The sequence below is a fragment of the Molothrus ater genome, chromosome Z, assembly GCF_012460135.2.
Source record: "Molothrus ater isolate BHLD 08-10-18 breed brown headed cowbird chromosome Z, BPBGC_Mater_1.1, whole genome shotgun sequence".
NCBI classification, from domain to species: domain Eukaryota; kingdom Metazoa; phylum Chordata; class Aves; order Passeriformes; family Icteridae; genus Molothrus; species Molothrus ater.
In genome coordinates this window covers 49,155,021-49,172,488 of record NC_050511.2, presented here as the reverse complement: position 1 = coordinate 49,172,488, position 17,468 = coordinate 49,155,021, and the positions used below count along the sequence as shown (strand labels likewise).

The window sequence follows — 17,468 nt, the reverse complement described above, 5'->3', positions numbered from 1 at the left end:
TGAAGGATAGCAGAAGTGCTGGCATGCACCAGGACATGGAAGGAAAGGCCGAACATGGCATGGGAGGAAAACAAGATCGAGCACTGGAAACCAGAGTCCTCTGGAGACCAAACACTTCAAGTGATAGTGATAATGCATACATACTGCTGGCTGCAGTAAAGAAGTCTTGTGTTCTGCTCTCTACACTGCAGAAACCCCACGGTCCTGGGGGGCAGGGGAAGGACACCCCTCTGCTCTCCCAAATGCCCTTCCCTCCGCTGGTGCAACATTCACCCGGAGCTGGCTCCTGACCCCGCAGCTACTCGCAGGAGAACGTGGAGCGCCCTTCTCTTTCAGAACTACTCCTTTAATGTCGGTATTTGGCCCATCGGCCTTCACCTTGCGCAAGGCCGCCGTGCCGCGTTGCCGCTCCGGCTGTCCCCGCTGTCCCTGCGCTCACAGCTCTGCCGCTGCCTCCCTCCGCCGGCTGCGCCTCCCTGCCCGCCGCCGGCCGGGCTGACCCGGCTGCAGCCCGCGAGGGCAGGGGAAATGCGGCCGTGCGGAAGGAGGTGGCGAGCAAGGTGCTGGTGAGCACTGGCAGCTGGGCCCTGAGTGTCCTGGCGACAGTGAGATGATCTTTCAGGCTCGCAATCGGCTCTGAAAACACCGTCATGTGTGCAGAAATGTTTTGGGTTTTTTTTAGAAAAGCTTTGCTTTTGCTCTTTCAGAATTGGTTTATGTGAAGTTGAAGGGCAACTAAGAATGCTGAACCTCTTTTATTGGAGTGTCAAAATAGGGATAAGGCCAGAGCAGAGGAGGCAAGCTTGGAAGTGCTCCTTTCTGGTGGAAATACTCCTTGAGCAGTCATACTACGACCGTTCTGCCAGGGACAGATGGTGTTATTTCCTTGGGCTGCCAGTGCAGGTTATTCAGTAGGGACTCACAGAACAGACCTAAGTATTTTTGATACTGAGGATACCTAAGAGACTTTCAACAGCATTTTAAGGGGCTGTTCCACTTGATTTGCTTTGTAAATTGAAAAAGCTTTCCTTTATTGGAAAAGCTTTTCTTTAGTGTTAAATGTTCACTGGGGTAAAGTAAAATGCTGATCAAGTTGATGTGTTTAAACAGAATTCTCTGTATTTTACGTAGAATTCTCTAGATCTTTAGGCTCTGAGTCTTTAAACAGAATTCCCTGTCCCTTCCTTTGATCTCTGATCCAGATGGAAGTTGATGGTATCATTCTCTCCTTTAACCCCTCTTTTAAATGTAAAATGATGCTATCAGGTGGGTTAGGCAGATGTTGCTCAATGTTTATGGAAAGCTTTTGTATTTTATGACTTGCCTGGAAACTGTCTGAGAAGATGACATCTTCTTGGACACTCAATCTGATGTTCTGCACGTCCTGAACTGAACTTTGCTTGAGACTGAGTAGGGGACATCTCCCCAAACGACCAGCAGGGACCACTAGAGACCCCCGAAGAGGCCTATGCAGGTGCAGTAACACTGCATAAGGTTGCACAAGTTAAGCAATTATGCAGTAGGCAGGGGTAACTGTGCATTAGATAGGCAGGTTTATGTAGATTTCAGTGTGTGAATTCTCTCACATTTTAATCCTTGGTTGGCTTGATTTGTGGAAAATCTCTGCTTTGCAGCTCGGGCAGAATAAACAATGTCTCCTTTCTAAACCCTCTGTCCATGTTTAGAGAGTTCTGAAAGTTGGCAACAAAAGCAGTAAATTGATTTACAGTTTAGAAGCCTTTGCAGAAGAATTAATTTATTGGAGGTGCTGCCCAAGCATTCAAAGAGGAGAAGAAATTAAGCAGATCCCAGCAGGAAGGAGCAGATGCGGCCAAGGCAAAGACAGAATCTGCTGCAGCCATGCCATCGGGTCCTGTTGCAGAGACGTTCTGAGTTATTCAAGGGGCAGTGACTGAGGAGTACGTGAGAAGTACTCAGGGTGTCTTTCAGTTTGAGCTCTCTGGTAAGCCCACCGCTTGCGCAGCCTTGCCTGGCAAAAGGCCCCGGTGTTTTCAGACAGAAACACTTTGTGGAAGTGGCAGCTGGTCCCGAAGCAGGCCGGCTCCTGTTCAGTTCCTGTGACTGCAGCTCGTGCTGCAGGCCCGCTCGGGCAGCCCTGGGAGCTGCTGTCCCTCTGTCCCGGCGCTGCTGTGGCCACGCTTAGGGCGCTCTCGGGCCCACGGCAGAAGCGCCAGCTGCCAGCGGCTCTGGGAGCAAAGCGCGGCCTCTGGGCTCTCCTGCCCGCGGCCCCAGCCCGCAGCGCTTGGGGCGTCACAGGGGACAAGAGGTGACCCCTTGCAGAGCCCCGCCAGCGTGCGGGCTGCCACGGAGCCGCTGCAAACGCACACGGCCGCGGGCCTCTGGCGGGGCAACAGAGAGGGAGGGCACAGCAGTGCTTGCTGCCTTCTCACCGCGCTTCACTCTCTGTCCAGGCGATGGTGGAGGCACTTGGTACATTGACCTGAAGACCAAGGGTGGGAGCGCTGGCTTCGGAAAGCCTCCCGTGACAGCTGACGTGGTTATGAGCATGTCGAGCGCCGACTTTGTGAAGATGTTCACAGGTGAGGGACAAAGGCCTTTGTCAAGGGCCACAGGTACCGGGAGAGCCAGAAAAGCTGTCCCAGAAAAGCCTCTGCTGACAGGGGAGTAGAGCAGCTTCTCACTCTGTGATTTGGGATTGGAGGAGCTTTCAGCTTTTTGGGGCTCTGGGAAGAGTGCAGGCAAGAACTGCTTGGATTTTTCTGCACTCCTGCATCCTGTGAACAGGAAGAGTGCAAAAGGTTACACTGCTTTTATTAACCAGGTACCGACATTTTAGCAGCCAGTGTATCTTCAGAAAGAATCCAGTCAATGTGTTGGGCTTGTGCTCTGCACATGTCTGAGCAGTGTCTCCTAAATGTGCCCTGCTCGTACCAGGAAGAGTTGGTAGGAAAATAACCTGATTTGTTTCATCTCCCCTGAGAGATTGGAGCCATATGGTCTTTTCTTAGTTAAATCAGTCATAATCTAATAATTTCATTAAGTAACAGGATATAGCATCTGTATGTAATTTGCTCCTCTTACAGAGTGTTTTCTTGTTCCAGAGAATGTATTTACTGATTAAGTAGTGTTGGACAGAAGACAATGTCAGAACTTTCATAATGTTAAAAATCCTACACTTCTTTGTAAATGTGATTTCCACAAGTAACACTTATCAAAACAGCTCAAAACCTTTTTTAACACACTTCAAAATGGAGTCATTAGAGAACAGATTAATAATGAAAAAAAAAGTTATCCATTAAGTTAATAATTGTAATCAAGTCCTCAGAAATGTTTTTACAGATGGATTGGAAAAGTAAATTCTACTTCAATTAATCAGCCTCCTCCTTTACAGTAAAATGCTTCAATATTGTGAAATATAGATAGATACAGATATATAGAAATTCTTTGTTAGATTCAGATATTGGAAGTGTGTGGGATTTAATCACAGATTCTGATTTAGCATTTTTACCACGTGGATAAAACTAGGATGTATATTCCAAAACAGAATTTCTAAAGCACTCAAAAATCTTACTCTAGGGATTTTACTGTTTCCTGTGCACAGCCTATATCCAGATCGTTTTAATTTTCTGATGGTTCTGTTTTTTTCATGTTAGACAAGCTAAAGCTATTCATGGCTTTCATGCCAGGAAATTCTAGTATTAAAGGTGATATGATGCTAACACTGAGTCTGGAAAAGATGCTGCTATAGTTAAATTTTGAACACTAGCAGAATACTGGTCTTTCTTATCTAACTACAATGCTATTTTAAAACACCAGTACTCATTTTTTGCTGATGCAGTATAAGATCAATAGATTTTGTAATTGCTAAAGAAATCACAACTCCAGTTGATTATAATACCCAAGAGCAAACCTGGATTTTTAAACTAATTTCCTGTAAAGCTTCAAAAAACAATTATGTCCCAAAATACTGGTGTTTCAAGAACAGATTTTTTAATTTTCACTTCTTTATTTTTTTCTGACTGCAGACTGTCCTGTGTCACTGTGAGATGCAAACCTAAGAGACTTTTATTTCTTATCATGTTTTCTCTGATGTCTAAGGAGATATGAGTTCTTACCAATGATTAGGGGATGCACTGCATGTTTCCTGTAAGAGCTGACTAAGTAACTTTTTAACTAAAGCACTAACTTTTCCTCTCACTGGGGTCAAGCTGTATTTTTCTGCCCTGTACTGGTTTTACAAAGCTTGTATGAATTGACCATCCCTATCAGATGTTATTTTTAAAGGCTAATGATCTTGAGATACTGAAAAGGTCCACTGTTCACTGTTAGGACAAGACCTACAATGGATGCTATAGTAGAGGAATTATTGCAGATATTTTTCTTCTGCAAAGGATTTTTGCATGAGGTCAAAAGTGTTTCTTTTTACTCTATTTCTCACTTTACAGATTTGGAGGTCCATAAAAATGAAGTGACTAAAAAACTTGTGACTGTTTTGCTACTGTGAGTAACTGGAGAGAAAGTTACAGGTTTTTTAGGTGATGATAAATGGAGAGAATGGCTCCAGGACGTGCATAAGAGAGACACGATCTGCAGGCTGCTGACACTGGTGAGCAGGACTGATGGCTCGTCGTACTGCGGAGGTAATGTGACCCTGGTGTGTTCAAGGGCTCTGTTTAGACGTCGTCCACCGGCTCAGCAGTTGCATGTCTCCGCCGGGGCTGGGAGCAGGCGGTGCCAGCAGAGGGAGCAGGCAGCACACCGCAGCGGGGCTGCCTTGGGCACCCGGCCCTGCTGCCCGGCCTGCCGCAGGCTTGCCTAGGGGCTGGACTCGCCAACGTGCACCACGATCTTTTTCTGCCGAAAGCACGGGTCACATGTGGGATAGGGTGAGATAAGCAGGTTTGCAGGAACTTAAAAATCTGTGTCTGTGCCTTGCAGCGTCTTACCTCCCTTCCCTCATTCCTGGTATAAAGTTCTTGCTCCAGAGCAGGAATGAGGTGTAAGGTTTGTACTTCTAGATGACAGAGCACCAGGACTTGTCATATTTATTTGAACCACTGAAATAATCAGTGAGAGTAATATTTTGGGGAGAGACTTGGTTTGGAAGAGTGTTAGCCTGAATGCTTAAAATCAAATGAATGATAAAAATCAAACCCAGTGAATCTTCATATAATGTCCATATAATGTCCATGTAATCCATATAGTCTATATAATGGTGTCTTGCTTAATTAGTTCTATGCATCATTCTGTCCTAGAATAAGATGGTGCTTTGTATAGCAAAGTTAAGCTCTAATTAACTAAATATAACTAGCTCAAGCAATGATACATAGAGAGAGTATCTTTTACTGGGGTGGTCTGTAGCTCTGCTTCCCACCATTTCTACTAGGGGCTGAGAATAAGACTTTGCCAACTGTATGGGGACAGTATCATCACACCTCTTGAGACAGGTTTACCTGCACAGAATTTTATTGGTGTGGTCCAGACTTTAACTTGAAGTTACTGTAGGGGAAAAAGAACAGAAAGAAAAGGAAGTGCTGACAAATATCCAGCCAAGTAATGAAGCAATGTGGCCCCCAGAAGAGAGTCCTTTACAGAGTCAGCAAGCAGTGAAGATAAGGAAAGTGACTATAATTATTGTTGTCAAGCTTTCTCCTCTGTCAACTCTGCTCTTGGCATTAGGAGCCAGCCAAGCTACCTCTTGGTTGTTCCTGTATATGATGCTGTCAGTGCTGACAGGATCACATTTAAGCAGTCACAGGTGGTGTGTGGCAGTCACTCCATTTGTGCATATTTATGGTTGGTAATGCTTACAGGTTATTTACATGATTATTATCTACTTTTCTATTTGCTAACTCTTGCTTTTCTCCTTAATACAAAATAAAGTTACAAAACAGATAGGAAACCCAAGGGGAAGAAAGATGAGATTATTGGACTCTGAGCAATTGCTTTCTATGAGAATCTACAGAGATTTGCAAGTGGAAGGCCAAGGCAACAGCACAGGAAGGAGAAGGGGGAAATACTGATACAGCAGCTTGGGTCAAAGGCTGCAGGGCTGCAAGTGATTGCTGGGCCCTAAAGGGGCATAGAAAGCACTTGGCATTGCAAAGATGACATCACTTGTGCATGTCTGTGTGTGGCAATTGATATGTCTGCCACTTGCTGCTCAGTGCTAAAAGACAGCTTTTGCAATGAAATTGTGATCACAAGGTGTGACTGGGAAGCTGCCTGCACATTAGAACCTAACAACCAAGGAGGCAGAAAAGTGTGCACACTCTCTTGGCATGGCATGGTTAAACTCAAGCTTTATGGTTCCCTCACTAGAAAGTGAAGCAATGAAGGAAAAGTGGGTTCTATCAAATTTCTTAAATGTGAGCAGTAATTTTGAGCTTGTTTACCTGTTCTCACTTTCTCCCAATCGTAGGAGTCACATGGCATGAGCAACAACTCTGAAAGCAGACCTTTTCATCTGTGGTTTAAGTTTAAGCAGGGTGGGGGATAAGTACAATACCATTATTTTCAATCATGATCTTTGTCACAATTTTGATTGTGAGTTTGCGTGAGATGTAGTATTGGGTGAATAAATAACAGAAAATCAGTGTGATGGATCTTTTTCACCAAGAAACATATTTCATACTATTTGTAATATTTTCTCCAGAAGGATGTTGTCAGCTATTTCTTTATTCATACCTTACTATTTCTACTAAACAACCGAATATGATAGAGGGGAATTTTGAGATCCAGACTTTACTGTAAAAGCAGTGTCTAGGTCACATCTATTCACTGAAACAGGTCTCTCAAACTTTGAAATTTACCAGGCCAAAAAGGGAGGGAAGCAAATAATACCATGGTTGCCTCAACCCAGAAACCTTGGGAGGAAACACTGGCTCAGTTGGTTTTTTGTGGTTTTTTTTTTTGTTTTTTGGTTTTTTTTTTTTTCCAGAGGAATAAATGCTCCTGTGACAGCCAGATATCCTAAGTAAATAATGCCCCATATTCATATTTACAAACTTCTCTGCTATTATTTTCTTCTCTTTGAAGAAAATGAGGGCCTCCCAAAGACACAACATATGAGAGAGACTATGTTGTCAGCCTGTTACAGGTGGACAACTGCAAGGAAGGTTGGAAATAGCTCCAGGATTTCTGTGGTAGAACCATGACTCAGCTCCCGCATGATTCCAGTTCTGTCATTGCAAAGATTTCCCCACTCTCCATCTTCTTGTGCTTGCACTGTGAGCTCCTTAAGGCACCCTGTAAAACAGGAGTTCAGCCCTCACAGCCTAGCATTGAGGGGAAGAGAAATGAATGCACTGTGGGTCTGCTACAGCCTTCATATGCCATTTGCAGAGAGCCACCCCTTTCTGGGGGGGGGCTGAGCCCAAGAACTCACAGCTAGCAGTGTGGGTGGGTGAAGAGCATGATCTGGTTATGTTTTAAATCCATTCTCTGTGTTTTAAAGGTAAACATAGGTAATAACTTGAGGCCACAGGCTGGACACCAAAGCATCATGGTTTCTTAGACAGAAAAAGCCCAGTGTCCTTATCCTATATGGAGAAATTGCACACTGTATGTTCAGACAAATCTCTCTCATACAATTAGCACACATTTGTAGTGCCTAGTCTCCTGTTTGCTTTCAAGTGAGTTTCTTGTTGAGCTGTTATTACACACTTTTTCAGTACTAATTATTCGGGCTTTTGTTTAAATTGCTCTTCTTTACCTGTATATTTCATCCAAGAGCTGACACTCACCTGCTGTTGCCAGAGATATATCCTGTTCCACCAAAACCCACAGGAATTTAATACAAAACAGAGTTGTATGGTCACAACTCTGAATACACACAGACTGGATTCTCAAGGGCGTTTCAAGCCTCTTGTGAAACAGTATAGAATTTCCAAAGGCACCTTGTGGATCTTCATATACTTTTTCTGTGTTAACACTAATTGTTAGTTGCAGCCTAGTAACAAAACTAACAAAGGAAGCACCAGCAGAAAGTTAGTTCTGCTCTGATTTGCTTGGGTGTAAATGTGAAGTATCCTTGTGAGGTCTGCACTGCTTTTTTCAGCATCATGCACATGTGAAGGAAAAGTGACTGCCTAACATGACAATCTGAGGTTTTCAGTGGAGAAAACTAACAGGTTTTCGTCTGTCAGTTTGTTAGCTGCCCCAGACAGGGTATGAAAAATTGAGAAGTGACCTAAAAGCTGGGTGTTTTTACTGGGCATTACCATGTCTCTAAGCTTTCATAAGCTGTTATCTGCTTTGCATTTAATCAATCACACTCTAACTCACTTTGATCGTAGCCCTGACCTGAAGTTAGGTATTTTGTTGTGCTGGTTTTCTTTTAGAGTTGATGAATAACTGCAGTCATAACAAATCCAGTGACTGTGAGTTGGGTGGTCTTTAGTACTGGTACTTACTCCCCCACGTTCCTTCTGGATCTCCAAAGGAAAATAAGCATGCCCTCATTGGTGCTATAGGCTGGGTGTTGAACCTCCAAAGGGAGTTTGAGAAGGGTAGGAGTTTTCTGGTAATCAGTGATTACTGGAAAAAGACAAAACCTTTACAGTGCACTGCGATAGCTGAATCCCTGCTCCTCAGGTTGTCCCACACAACCTTCTACTTCAGAAACAAGCTCAGGGCACTCCTTGCCTGATCACCCCTTTTAATTCAGCCTGGTGTTACCTACATGACCAGAAAAATGCCTGCTCCTGCACCTGGGTAAGTCTGACCTGCCCTGGTCAGGCAGAGCAGTATTTGCAACACATATCCTAGCAGTCCAGTAGAGGGATTGCCAGCAATCCAGGTGGCTGGAGCAGAAGACAACTCTCCTCAAGCTTTCCTGTTTGAATCAGGCTCCTTGAGGGCTCGTGTCCCATTAGTGTCCCAGAATGAAGAATGCCTTCCTCTCTTGTGGATTCTTGTAGTGCCCTTGTTTCTGACCGATGGAGCAGGGATGTCAGGTCAGTGTTAAAAGCAGGATTACAAGTGTTGAAATACTGCTGAGTAGGGTGCACCTAGATACGGTGGTAAATGACCAGCAGAGCTGAAGGACCATGGTCTACTAAAAGTGAGTTTGTTCTGAAATCTTCTCCAAAAGTGATGAAATCATGGGCATCATGATTAGGGCATCATGTAGTGCCCCCATAGAGTAATTTTTGGACTGGCAGGTAAGTGAAGGGCGAATTAACCAGCAGTGCTCTGCTTTGAAATATTGTGTGTATTTAATTACAGATGTTCCAGGAATGCAGATATGATACTTCACAGATTTTGCTTTAAAAACCTTTCCCTACCTAAAGAGAAGCTGGGGGGTGTGAGGGAGAAGTTGCCTGCTTGATCTTCCTCTTTAAGGACCACTCTTAAACAAATGGATCATGTTCTGATACTGCCTTGCCTTGCCTTAGTAAATGAATTTGTTTTTCAAACATTACAGTTCCAGTGTTTTGTACAGGAAACCTAAAAAAACCCAAAAACAACAACTCCACAGACAAGCAACTTATTCACTTCCATATTTATTTGCAATTTTCAAAGGAACTTCCCAATAGCAGCATACCAGTTCAGTGCCAGAAAGCTGTGTCCAAAGAGGCACTTAATGGCTTTCATTCTGACCCTGCCTACACCAGTGCAGCTCTGCTACATTGCTACTGAAAACACAGGGATACAAAGCCCTCTGCACAGTCATGAGAGAAGGATTCCTATTTACTAACCACCAGTATCTCAGGTGTGTGTTGTAATACCCCAGCTCCACTCGTCACACCAGTTCTCTGCAAGTCAGAGAATTTGTCTTCCTGCAGTCATGGAGGAAAGACTGCACCCACCTTCTGTCACTGACCTTGAGTCCTCACAGCTGGGTGTTTGTAAGCTGCACTGCCCCACAGACCCACCTGTTGCTCTGCCCTTCAGGAGCACTGATGTCCCACAAGGGACCCAGCCCATTAATATTGACCTGTTTCTCACCAAATCCTTTCACCTAGAGAAGTGTGTCAGTCAGGTGAGTCTAGCTCATGCTTAATTCTCTGAGAGGGAACTGCAGTATTCCAGAGTGACACACAGGCTCTTGGGATGGGAAGCTGGCTCCCCAGATTTTTGGTGCTCATTTCTTTGCAATAGATGTTGAGGTAGAGGAAGCCTCAGTGAAGAATTAGCTGTCTGCCTGCATGTTGGAAGGCTGTCTGCTGCTTCCCTTACAATGTTACAGAGGAGGAAGAGGCACTGTGAGACACCACAAGGTTTGGCCCTGAGCTCTTCTAGGACTTTCTGGGACCTTACAGATACTACTCTCTCCATGTTCCAGCTAAATGATGGAGTAAAATCGTGCTTGGATCATGGCAAATGAAGTCTAGAAAGGAAGATGAATCTTTTAACTCATACTGCTTTTTCAAGGGGCTACCGTTTTCAGGAAGATAATGGTTGTGCCAGGAAATTTTTTCTGACTCAAAAGTGGTTCCAGCTTAACTTTTTGTACAGCGGGAGCTAGTTTTGTTGGGCACATGTTCCTCTGAGAAACACACCTGTAAAAACAAGTTCATGATCTGTGTCTGGCTGGTTCCAGCCATGATGAGCAGCCCTTGGAGCAGACGTGCTAATAGCAGTCTGTGTGGGGAACTGCTGCAAAAAAAAAAGCCTGTTGTGGCAGTGGCCTGATCCTGCCCTTCTTCCTGTGACAAAATCAGTTCTGATTTCAAACCTACAGCTGGTAAAGCAGACCATTCTTGGCCTTTCTCATTTTTCATTCTCATCCCAACTACTCTAGTGGTAGGTCCTTAGTGTACGGCCAGCTTTCTGCTAAAATTGGAAGTATTTTCTGATTGCATCTGTCTTCCTCCCGGGCCAGCTTTCCTCCTGCTGTGAGGGCTGGGGGGTTTCACATGGAGTAGTGTTTCACCTTTGTGTTTCAGCTGGCAAAGAAAGTTTCTGGTGCCAGGTCAGGCTCATGACTGGTGGTGGTGGCTGAGAGAGAGTCTGTGTGGGTGCTGGCACACCCTGCTCAGCTGGGCAGGAGAGAGCAGGCATGGTAAGGGCACAGACTGCAGGGATGTGACTCAGCTTCCTTGCTGCCTGAATCAAAAGAAGGGCAGAGCTGGGCAGCAGAAACAAACCACTCAGCAGAATCCAGCCCACCTGTCAGTCCTGAACAAAAGAGGAACCGGCCCAGACTGAGTCGGTGCACATCTTATCTCACGGAGGACTTCCCTGGGAAAAGCCAAGTTTTGCTCTGTTTCTCTTGACCAATGTGGTGCTGGAGTGATGCTGGGGAAGCTGAGCAGTTCACAACAAAGCCATGTGGTCACTTGGTGCCTGCACATTTTCTGTGAGGTGGTATCATCTCTGCTGTGATGTTGCTGTCACTTGCCAGGAGCTTTGGACCTCTCTTCAAGCAGACTCAGGTGTTCCCAAACAGGAGGATGGTGATTCCTCTCCCTCCTGTTTGACAGCTTGTACACCCTATTTCACAACCAGCGTTTCTCTGCAGAAGGATCAGTTCACGTGGTTCTGGGATGCTTTTGCTTTTGCCCATTGTTTTTGGTCTGCTGGTGGGACAAGTGTTAATGGGATGGCAGGCTGCCCAGGGGGCAGGCTGCCCTCTCTCTGGAGGGGAGAGCATGAGCTTCCACTGAGCACCATAAGCCCTAGCTTTCCTGGCACTGGCATCTGGAGTAAGACAATTCACCCTTGCCACACAGCCTGCTATGGTTGATGAAGGGTCACAGCACATGGGTTAGTAAATTGTCAGAGGTCACAGAAAAAAATCCATGCTAGTTCTGGGATGAGGATGTGATACACCTTCTTTCTCAGCCCACTGCATTAATGACAGGACCCTGCTGCCTTACCTGGACATGTGGACCATCTATGAAGGGGTTCTCAGCATCTCCAGCAGGTGTCCACCTCAACCAAGTCAGATGTATGCCTGGTTGTGTTTTATTCCAAGTGATGAAGGAGGAGAAATGCCCAGCAATAACTCCTCACCACAACAGTTTCTTGGCTTTGCAGAGGCAGCAAAGTCTCTGTGTCTGTCCACCCTGCAGCAGCCAGCACAGTCCTGTTGGGTCAATAGCAGTAGCTTTCTTTTCCAGAGAAAACCTTGTTTTCTTGCTTGGGAACACCAGTGCGCACAATTGCTGCCCTCCCAGTGCAATCACTAACACAGGCAGTGAGCTAAAACAAGCTCATCCAGAACTACAATTCTGTGCTGAGGTACTGGTGACACTGTACCAAGCTTAGCTGAGCTCTTCGATAGAGCATATGATATGACCTGTGGCTGCTCCTAACAACGAAGAAGTGAAGAAGGAGAAGAAAGAGGGGGAGAAGCTGGGAGGAGGAGAGAGGCTTTGTCCTGTGGCTACTGAAGAGCATGAGAGAAGTAGAGAAGAACAAAGAAAAAGAATGAAAAGGAGTGATCAAGACTGATCAAGACTTGAGTGATTAAGGCCAACAGTGAAGAGCAAGCCCCTTATGTTTCCTGACTGAAGATTATGTGAGCTTGATTATAGGGCTCCCAGAGATGAGGAGTGTTTGTTGGAAGGCAGTCCTCTTCAGGAATTCCTTATTGTTGTTAGTGAAAATGTAACTATTTGGTCTTGAAAAGACAGCTGAGCAGCCCATCGTAGAGGCAAACAGGGCACTGGTTTCAACCAGTACGACCCATGCAGCCTCTGACCCACGAGGAGTGTGTGATGGCCTGTACAGTACTGTGGGAGCATATTTCTGAAAATCAGATCATTCCTGTCCCTGCAAGGATTTTGTGGGCACAGCAGAGTCCAGGAACGTTGTGGTCTTTTTCTTAATGTTGCCAGTGCTTTGACTACAAGTCCCTGCTTTAAAAGCAAGATGTGAAAGCAGGGTGTCACGTATTTGATCATGACGGATGGAGGCAGACTCTCTCTCCTCTCCCTGGAATAATTACTCCTTCTGTTAGGGTTCTTCATCTTTAGGAATCTACCACTGAAATCTTAAATAATTGAGTATTATAGACCTCTGCTCGTTGCAGCACCATGATCATGACAACCTACTGAAAATAACACTAGCAGAAGGGATGGCAATCTTCCCTAGGCAAGGTTAATGCTGCTACCAAACTCCCCTGCCACCTCACAGGCAAATCTGGAAAGAGCATTACTTTTGGCATGAATACACTTCCAGATTGCCACCATTTTACTCTTGTGTAAGCATTGTTGCCATCTTAGCTAGTAAGCATGTGTTAGCCCATTCAAGTTTTGCAAATGTTGGCATAAGGAAGATGAGGAAAGAAAAACCTCTGGGCCATGAAGCAGCCGGCTTAAAAGGCTAATAGCCAGGTCTGTCTCCTTCTGGAGCGATGCAGGGTAAAAAAAGTCCAACTGAGGAGATGAGCAAAATTTGCTTTGGTATGTGCCTTGCTTACTGTGGGAGAACCAGCATCCACATCAACTTCCAAAAAAAAAAAAATATAAGCAATGTTGCTGATAGGGTCTCTAGTTGCAAGCAAATTAAGAAAGTTTTCACAACACACAAATTGCAGTTTTTATTGTCTTACACATGGGCACTGTGTGTGTGCAGATGTGTGCATGTATATGTATATAGTCCACATAAAATTAACAGGTCGTGGCAGATACCAAATAAAAAAAAAGTAACAGTAAATCGCATGTTTCTGTATCTGCACAAAACAACAGAGTAGTAGCTGTTTGGACACAATTGAGTAGGTGAGGTGCTGCAAATCAGGAGACCTCCACCAGAATAATGAGAATTACATTACTTTATGTCAGCTGAGAAGGTGTTCCTTAGTGCAACATCCCCATTTCACACGCATGCATCTCTCTTTGTTTTCACTCCTGCCCATAGCAACGCAGGGAACGCAGATCCTGTTGCCTGTTTCCCTGCAGAGGGGGCATGGTGACCCCCTTCTCTGCACCCCCTCAGTCCCCCAGGAGGGACAGGTGTCCCTTGGGTGTCCCTCAAGGTTCTGTGCTGTGCCCAGACTCGAGCTGTGCCGCCCAACGTGGTGCATGTGCGTGTGCAGTGTGCCATGGCACCCAGCCTGCGGTGCTGTGCGTGTGCGGCATGCCATGGCACCCAGCCTGCGGTGCTGTGCGTGTGCAGTGTGCCATGGCACCCAGCCTGCGGTGCGCTGCCAGTCCGGGCCGGTGTGCGGGTGTGCCATTGCACACTTCCTGCGGTGCGGGGAACCGGGCGCCGGTTTCCGGTGGCTGACAGGAGCCGGAGCCCGCCGCTGCCTCCTCTGGCGCGGAGTACCACACACCCCCACACACACCGCGGGGAGGAGGAGGAGGAGGAAAAGGGCGGAGGGAGCAGAGCAGCCCCCCCGCCCCAACCCCCGAGCGATATCGCCCTCATCCCCCCATGCAATACGGGCGATATCGCACGGCTCCCCGCCCCGCGCTCCCACGGACAGGCACCTGCAGGTACGTGACCCGCCGGCCGCACCGCGCGTGTGGATGCGAGTGCGGGGGGTGCGTGTGTGTGCATCCAGCGCTGCCCGCCGCGGGGGCGGGCGATACTCCCGTGTCTGGCTCGCTCTCTCTTTGTGCGCGGCCAAGGGCTCTCTCGGAAGCTGCACCGGGCACAGGCGCGGGTCCCCCGGCCTTGTTGCGGGGCGCTGTGCAGTGGCAGGGCTCGGTGTGCCTCCCCGGGCTGCACGGGGCGTGCCGATGAAGGACAGGGGGAGGCAGCGGTGCTTGAGGGGTCGTGGTTTGTCACAACATATGGAGTGGAGTGGAGCCCCTCGCCCCGCCTGGCATCCTCCTGCAGAAAGAAAAGTGACCATTACAGCCCCCGCCCCGCTCCCACCCCCAGCTCCCGGCTGAAAACGAGGTGGGCAGGCGCAGGGGGCTGTGGTTTGGGGCCCCAGGGGTCTGCCGGCTGCAACGAGAACGGGGCCGGGGGCCAAGTGCCTGGCGGTGGGGTTTGGTCCCACGTGAGGTTCGGAACCTCCTGGCAGGTCCCACAGGGGAGCTCCGAGGGGTCCCTCTGATCTCCAGACCAAGCAGGCGCTGTGGTGAGCACTGGGAAAGGCAGCTCCACACTAACTTGGCTTGCTACCGAGACGAGGCGGGAGCAAGAAGGCAAGCCAGAAAACAGAAGCAAGCTTGGAAGGGATGGTTACATGCAAAGGAAGGAGTGAAAACGATGGAGAGATATATTGAGCTTTCTGCAATTCAATTCCAGCTGTCAGACAGAGCTCCAGCCAGAGGAGTAACTATGATACATTAAAACTCACCTTCCATCTGCAGCATTAATGGTTATAAATATCTCCTGAACACAGCTGGCAGTTCAGTAGTACTAGATGTAGAGTACGGCTATTTCCATTCAAGTGAGTGAAGGTCTGTCATAGGAACAAAACAATTCACTCAGTAAAAATGACATCCTTGTATGTGGCTGGCTTTCAACTTTTGAATTGTTAATCTGTGAAGTTTGCTTTTGACTGCCTTCTTTGCCATTCCCCCACTTACTGTTCTCAGAAATACAACCTCTGCCACTGGTGGTGCAATGCTAAAACTGTGATAGATGGTAAAGCTTGGCTGTGAACTGGCACAAACAGTAATGTTTTTCATTTTTCTGTTGATTTGAAGAGAAATGGGACTAAGCACTTAGTGTGCTTGGTAGCAGCAGTGAGAATTTGCATGAAACAAATGATAACATCCCTTTGCTGTGTTCTGGATGGCAACTTTTCAGCTAAGAAACTAGGCTTCTTTTCCTTAACTTTTTTTTCTTTGAACAGAATAACCCCAAAAGGTCTTTTTAGGTCAGGAATGACCAGTTCCTGTTTCTCTCATGGCTTCTTCAGTTCTCCTCCATATAATTCAGAGCTCAGACCAACAGGGCTGTACTCACGTGGTTGTGTAATTAACCTAATAACCTCAGCCAGCAGCACACTGGGGATGTGCGCCTGCCCCACAGCACCATGTGCATGGTTTCAGACCGTTTCTGACTGACTGGTTTTACCAGAAGCCAGGAAAAAATGCCCTGGGGGTTGAATCTGTCAGTTATCTCAGGCTGATTATTCAAACGTCATTTCAGGTTTGGCTAAACCTGTTTTTTTCTCACTTCTAAAGCCACACAAAAATTGGAATCATGTGGTTCATTCACTCATCTACTGTCCTGTGCTGAGCCTGGTGCTCAACCTGGCTAAATCATGCCCAGTGCCAATCTTCTCCTTTTGCCTGTGGCTTTGAGCAAAAAGCAATTTTTTAACCTTTTGCTCAAGTTCATTAGCTCTTTGAAATCCTTCATAGGTAAGCTAAAAAGCAAACTGGGTAGTTTAAAAACCTTGCACCCAGAAAAGTAATGGATAAAAGAATTGGCATATTATCGGGGATAATAAGTGTTCTTATATGCAGTGTAAAACTTGTGAGAGAGATACACCCTGGAGTTAGTATTTTTGCTGTTGTCACTAACTCATCTCAAGAGTGTAGCAGAATTCTTCTTTGTATTCCACTAAAATAGCTTGGTGTTCAGAAAGTAACTTAAAACTTGTGGAGAAACCATAACAGCTGAAGTACTTCTCCAGCCATTGTTAGCAAGCTGGGGTTTTTTTGTAACCAAATATGCATTGATACTGCTCCTGTACTGATGCATCTATGCACTGGTAGCTGGTATTACACCAGGAAGTTTTCTATAATTTAACTTACTGAAAGTTTCCAAAGCACAGTATAATTCTGTTTCATTCACACAGTGATAATGGATTTATAGTCACGAGTTCCTAGAGCAGCAGCAGTTTACTGCCTTAGCTGTTCACACCTGGCAGTCACCAGCTGCACCTGCCTTAAGAGGCCACTGAGCCTCACCCTGGTGCCAGTTTGACTTGGCTGTCCATGGGTCCACTCACTGCAGCTCCACGGATACTTGGAGTTTCAGCAATGGCATCCTTTGGTATTTCCAGTCTCCCAACCTTATGCCTCTCTGCCCTCCTTCCTTGTTAGTCAATAAATGCAGACAGAAGAGCTCTGAAGGTTTTAAGTGTAATCCCAGCCTTGGCACTCATCTCCATGGTGCCACTGTTTTTCCACATCTGTGCTCTGGGAGTGATAACCCATCCAGGCAGGGCTCACAGAGGTGGTGTGAAAATTAACTGCTGTTTGTAAGGCACTTTCGCAGAAATGTGTGTGGCAATTGGTTCTCTTGAGGACTGTTGTATATCTGGTAATTCAAGTGTAACTGGCTGAACTTTGGCTCTGCTTCCAAAGGTTATTGCCGCACACTTTTTTTGCCAAGTAACACAGGGTGAGATTAAGGTTAGTGACTTAAAAGTAGAGCAAATTTTTGTTGCCTTTTCTAGTCCCTTTCTGTGAAAAATATTTAAAAATGAGTGTTAGTTTGTGTCAAATGTTTCCACTATGGATTTGCATAATAAGTTAAAGGAACTCAAAAGATATATACCTTACTCTGAATAATGAAGAGAACCAATGGAGCCCAGCTGCTTCATCTTCATTTACTTGACCTTGGTTCTGATTTGTTAATTTATGAACTTTATTTACTAGTCAGTGAATTCTCTTGCAAGA

General features: G+C 46.2%; 1 protein-coding gene and 1 long non-coding RNA gene across 2 annotated transcripts in view; both read left to right on the top strand.

Annotated features, from left to right (window-relative positions):
• The first annotated feature begins 1,790 nt into the window (after nucleotides 1-1,790).
• On the top strand, nucleotides 1,791-4,449 carry LOC129047031 (uncharacterized). Its single transcript, XR_008508979.1, has 3 exons — nucleotides 1,791-1,963; nucleotides 2,433-2,561; nucleotides 4,428-4,449. It is a non-coding gene; the product is annotated as an uncharacterized LOC129047031 (long non-coding RNA).
• A 9,818-nt stretch (nucleotides 4,450-14,267) lies between these two features.
• KIAA1958 (KIAA1958 ortholog) overlaps nucleotides 14,268-17,468 on the top strand; it is a 64,874-nt gene continuing 61,673 nt past the window's right edge. The window contains exon 1 of the mRNA XM_036403062.2: nucleotides 14,268-14,372. The gene's annotated coding sequence lies outside the window, so the exon portion shown is untranslated. The remainder of the gene's footprint in view (nucleotides 14,373-17,468) is intronic.